Below are 5,746 nucleotides of genomic sequence, written 5' to 3'. Positions count from 1 at the left end.
ATAGAAATATACTGGAATTTAAACGCAGAGTTTTGTCTACACCGTCTCAATTTGCCCGAAATTCCCGGGAGTGGAGTCTTCAATCATTTCTTAATCATTCTGTGATTCCACTAAGACGTATGATTGTTTATTTTTCCAGAGAGAAATACACTGCCAAGACTCACTGCAGACACACTGATCTGTATTACGGGAACATATTTGCAAACCCGAATGCATTTTCTAAGATGCACGTGAGTCGAATAAAATGTTTCCAAAAAAAAAAAAAAAAAAATCAAGCAGAAGAGAAAGTTTAAATTGTACCCGCTTTGGAATTAAAGTGCTGAGTATTTTCATATGTTCAGTTAAAAAGGCATTTGATGCTTCCAACGTGCTCTTTGTTCTCTGGCAAGCGATGCAGAAAATTACTCGGACGTTTTGTCTCCGGACAAGAAGATCTGAAACACAAGCACTTTGCCAAGAGATGTGAAAACCAGGAAGGGCGGTCAGGGGGCTTCCCACACATGCTTCCCGTGCGACCGTGTGTGAAACCAGCCTCTTCCCACCTCCGTGCCACTGACGTCCGGGGCTGGGGGCTCTGGCGTGAGGGGCGTTGAGCAGCTCCCTGCTCTCCGCCAACCAGATGCCAGGACCACCCCCTCCCTCCACCCCCGGGGCAACCGAAATGTGCCCAGACATTGGCGAGTGTCCCCTGGGCGGCAAAATCGCCACAGCTTGTGATGCGTTGTTCTGAAGACATCTGGTGACACTTACCAGAAGTGGAGGGGACAAGCCAAGCCGGACAAGCCCCACGGATAAGCCACACGGTGTCACATCTAACTACGAGCCACAGACGTGTCCAAACCAGATACGATGGGTGTATCTGCTCTGCCACCAATGTTCCAGCACCCGTGCAGGTCAGAACAGCCAAACCTCCAGAGAGTTTTAATTTAAACCATCGAGCTGCACGGAGCGCAGAGCTGGAAGCAACACCTGGACAAATGACAGTTTGCGGCCGCTGCTCTGTGCATTTGCAATTGGTCAGGGACCATGAGGGAGAGTCCTCGGAAGGACAGGGGAGGCCCCAAGGTGGGGTAGACAATGAGCCACGCGTGGAGGGCAGGTGTGCCTCGTGGGGCGCCCTGGCCTTGCTGGGAAGGGTGCGCTAACCTACGGGCACAATGATCCGGGCGGACTGAGGAGGAGGAACCAGCTTTCGTAAAGAAGTTGAGTGCGCAGGGCGTGAGGACACAGCGTGAGCCTCAGGTGGGAATCCAGGGTGTGATCTCCCTGCCCGGTGACTGCCCACTTGCTTTGTCGTCCACCGGTGAGCAGCGGTGCTTCGGCCGGGGCGGCCGGGTTTCTGCGCGCCCACTGCGTGCGCGTTTGTTTCTCTTGGGCTCATCTCGGTTATATGGCTTTGGACAGAATAGCATCCTGTTGCTTTCTGGGACTTCCTGGGTGAGCCTGTCTCTTGCCTCGTTGGAGGAGGCGTAAGTCAGGGAGGGATGTGGACAGAACGGGTCCTGGCAGCAGCCGGGGGTTGCCGGCTCCGAGCCTCGGCTTTCTTAGCGGCAGGATGGTGTCCGATGCCCTTGGGGACGCTGGACAGTGGGGCCGGGTCTTCTCATTTCCGAGGCGGACAGCGAGTCAGGAGGAGGAGGAGGACAGCGGGTGCCGAGTTCTGGAGACCGAGCCAGAAGGCGGAGGTGGCTGGGAAGGGGGGCCGACCGTGGACGGGAGCCACTGACCCTGAGGAGAGACAGGGACTGGGGGGGGTTCCAGTGAAGACAGAGCAGAGTTGGACAGGCCAGGGAGCGCCTACACGGGGGCCAGCATAGCTGAGTCGGGGGGGGGGGCAGGCGGGCTCCTGGTGTCTGAGCTCAGGTGGCTTGCCATCGCTGTCCCCAGGGAAGATGCTGGAAGCTGGTGCTGTGTGCGTGTCGTGTGTGTGTGTGTGTGTGTGTGTGTGTGTGTGTTTAGAGAAGAGGCCATGGCCCGATGCACCTCGAAACTGTCAAAGACGTCCGTTTGTCGGCTGTGAACGTGGCCTGTGCTTCCGTTTGTACGTCTGGGCGTCCGTCCCGATGATGTCGCCTCTTGTCAAGACTGTGCGTCCGAAAGCGAATCGGGCCGAGGAAGCCACTGCTCACACAGGGGTCTGGGGTTCGCCGTGCGTCGGGGGGGCCACGGTCCGCTTCCTCCCGACACGGATGCAAAACCCATCTTCTCGGGATTCGTACTCTGCAGGATTCGCTTAGACTGAGAAGGGACACAGAATGCGTTGGGGACAGAGCCAGCCACGGCGATGGGACGATGTCTTGTTCACGAGCCCCTTCGAAGGCCTCCGCGCGTCGGCGGGCTCGGCGGCCCTGCCACCGGCAGCTGACATTCTCATGCTATTGTGGCCAGTACGGGAACGGACGCTGTGACGGCTGGTCCACCTTGGGGACAGCTGTGGACCGTGGCATGACTAGCCTTTCCACGTTCAAAACCACGATGCCACGGACAGAGGCAGGTGGGACCAGCACGGTGTTTCCTTGGCCTGCATTCGCTCTGTCCGATGCCTCCCGGTCCCGTGCTCGCCTCCTGTCTACAAAGCACCTGCGAATTGAACCTTTCGGAAGACGTTGAACCCCCTCCCCCAACAGATGCCCCAGACAAAGCGGTTTGGCTCCCCACACGGCAAAACACAGTTTCAGTCCCTCTCCGGGACATGGACAATTGGCCTAACGTGCAGCAGAACGTAAAACAAGACGCAGAACCCTCTTCCCCCTGCCCATTATGTGTCCCATCCCGCGACTCTCCAGGATGGGCCGCGCGGAGCTGCCCTCCGATGCTCACCCAGCCCCCTTAGTCATCATTCCTTTTCACCCAGTGTCTTTACGGTGAAAGCACACTGCGTTGGGAGCGAACTTGCCCCGGGCTGGGGACAAGGTTCCTGCAGCGTCTCCGTCCGCCAGATCCCAGCTCCGTCCCGCGTCCCCGGCCCTGCCCCGCGATACCGCGGGTTTGAACACTGATGGACGCGCTCGCCCTCGGCATGCTAAGCGCCTAATCGAGGCACAACAAAGGGCCATTATGACGCTGAGCACTATAGACGCAGAAGTTTGCCTGACAACGAGAGCCTGGTCTCTGCCAGGAAAGGCACGTGTTCTGTCTCCATGTTTCTTACCGAAACAGTTATACCTGGTTTATAAAAGGAAGGTGAAGAAAGGTGTTTTTGTTGTTTTTTTTTTTTTTTGGTCGGTGGTTGCTTAGCTACTCTTTATTAAATGAAATCTCCTTTCTAGATGCAAGGGTGCCTCCGAACATCCAAGAAGAGCCTTGAGCTGGTTTGGATGTCACGCTCTCTTTATCGTGAGGAAGACACGCTGTGCTCCAAGTATTTCTATCCTGCGTCGTGGTCAGAAACATCACGAAGAAGATGCCTGTGTCAGAAATGCCACGCACGCCGAATTTTCCGCGTTGCCCAGCAGGGCCCAGCACTCAGGTATTATTAGCGTGAGGATCACCGCGTGGGTATTTACCGCAGTTAGAGTGCCGTCTAGAAGGTGCGAACCTTCCAGAGTCTTTGTGTGAATAAATAGTTCACTGCATTTACAGAAGCCTTTACGTTTACTGAACAAAAGGGTCAGGAAGCCACCAAAGTCCCTGCGCCGTGACAGTCTATGTGACATGACGCTCGTCACGCAAGGACCCGCGTCTGTAACGTGACATCGTGACTCACCTGACTTCAACGTGTGTTGACCGAAGGCCGAGGGCAGACGCAAAACTGGGCTCCGAAGCCACAAACAATGCGAAGCGTGGCTCCAGCCCCCGGTGACAGGAAACCCTGGCTCCCGGCGTGCTCCATATGCTCTGGAAGCGCTCGGCCCCCGTGGCCCCCGCGCGAGCCATGCTATTGTTAATGCAATGTGTGTGTGTATGTGTGTGTGTGTCTGTTTAAACAAACCTAAGAGAATGCAAATAAAAGAAAAATGTGATGAGCAACGACTCGACATGGTAAACAAAGCCAGGATGGGAACAGACATCTTGCGTCCTGCCTGGGAAGGCGAGCCGGCCGTGGTCTCAGGCTCCCGGGGACCCCCTTGGGACGACGGAGCTTTTGCATAGGTCTGGGCACCAGCTTCTCTTCCCTGCTCTCTCTTGAAAAACGCCGGCCTGAGCACTAACTCCCCTTTGGTGTGCTTTCCTCACAGGGTCCTGCTGGAGGTATTTCGGGACACTTCTCCATGTGGTTACGGACACCTTCCATGCCGGCTGCAGTCACGGGGGGGGATAGAGCCATCTGCCCGTTTCCTTCATCCCCGAATGGCAAAAGCATCCATCCGCTCAGGGGCTTGGGCATCTGGTCCCCACCTGGATGCTCTCGTAAAGGGTGACAAAGCCTCCTTTCTTTCCGAATGCACCTTGGACAAGGCAGGGCACGGTGGCCTTCACGTGGGGCAGACCTTTTTCTTTTCCACCCAAGGTCCTTATGTGGACGCAGACAACCTCGCTTTCCCAAGAAAACATTTGCAAGTCTCATTTTCAGCACTCGGCACCCGCGTCCACGGTCCAGGCGCCGAGCGATGCAGCTCACGTGCCATGTGAACCTCCGCCGAAAGGGCATCCGACGCCGATGCCGCACTAGGACAAAAATGGCTGAGGTCAACGAGCTCCGAGTCCATCCCGCTCAACAGATGAGCAGAGGAACAGGAGGACGCACAACAAAAAACGGCAATGCGGATGGCAAAAAACGAAATGCCACGCAGGACAGACGTCGCCCACATTAAAAGCGTTCACAAATGTCGACACGTGCGTGGACTTTAAAACGAAATTTCATGAGAGTGAAATGCGTTTTCTTTTAAATGATCCTGCTGGCCAATTTAACTTTAACGTGAACAACGTTACATTTGATGGAAAACGTTTTCCCTTCGCTTCCCCTCGGATGAAATTTTGATTTGTAAGACGACGGAAAAGACTCTACATAAATCGGAAGGAGCAGAAGCAACGAAATTGCAGTAAAGTTGAAAAGAAAAAGACGCCAAAATGGACCAAGCAATAATACTAAGAGTGACAGAGACACGACTTCAGAGGCAGCAGTGTTCACGAAGAAAAGAAGACATAATATTCTGGATAACTGTTCTAGTACATTTCAAAATTTACACATGAGGACGTGTGTGTAGAACAACTATTTTACCAAAATTGACTGAAGAATGTACGTAGGAACTTAATAGTATCACAGAAACTTAATAAACGGCATCCGTGGTTTAAAACTTCCTACCGAGGTAATGGCTGGATCCAGGCTCTGTCACCAGGCAGCCCAAAATTTCACCAGCATCCAAACTACTCCAGACAATAGAAAAAGAAGCAACATCTCCAAAAGATTTTAAGAGGCCAGTCGTATTTTTATTCCAAAACCAAATAAAGAAAACATAGAAAAAAATGAAAGACCAACCTCGTTCTCCGTGAGTAAAAAGTGCACATTTCAAAGCATAATATAAGAAAACAAATGACGTAAGCCATTCGATGAGTTCGCCTTATATTGGAGTACAAGCTTCGGCATGAACCCACGACAGTACATTATATATTAACGGATCGAAAGACAGAGAGAATAAAACAAAATAAAAACAAATGCTTGTTAAATCAACTAATGCAGAAAATAAATTTGATAAATTCGACATCTATTTGTGATTTAACAAACCAGGAATAAATAAAAGCTTCCTTAAGCTAACGAAAAGCTGCTTTCTACGAAAAACATAGAAAACAGCCTTTTAAAAATCAG

General features: G+C 52.7%; 1 long non-coding RNA gene across 1 annotated transcript; it reads left to right on the top strand.

Annotated features, from left to right (window-relative positions):
- The first annotated feature begins 3,266 nt into the window (after positions 1-3,266).
- Positions 3,267-5,417, top strand: LOC120592990 (uncharacterized). The gene is made up of 2 exons (XR_005650277.1): positions 3,267-3,469; positions 4,179-5,417. It is a non-coding gene; the product is annotated as an uncharacterized LOC120592990 (long non-coding RNA).
- The last annotated feature ends 329 nt before the right edge of the window (positions 5,418-5,746 follow it).

The sequence above is a fragment of the Pteropus medius genome, unplaced genomic scaffold, assembly GCF_902729225.1.
Source record: "Pteropus medius unplaced genomic scaffold, Ma_sr-lr_union100, whole genome shotgun sequence".
NCBI lineage: Eukaryota > Metazoa > Chordata > Mammalia > Chiroptera > Pteropodidae > Pteropus > Pteropus medius.
Note: the sequence above shows the minus strand (reverse complement) of the source record. Positions and strands in the feature narration are given on the sequence as shown.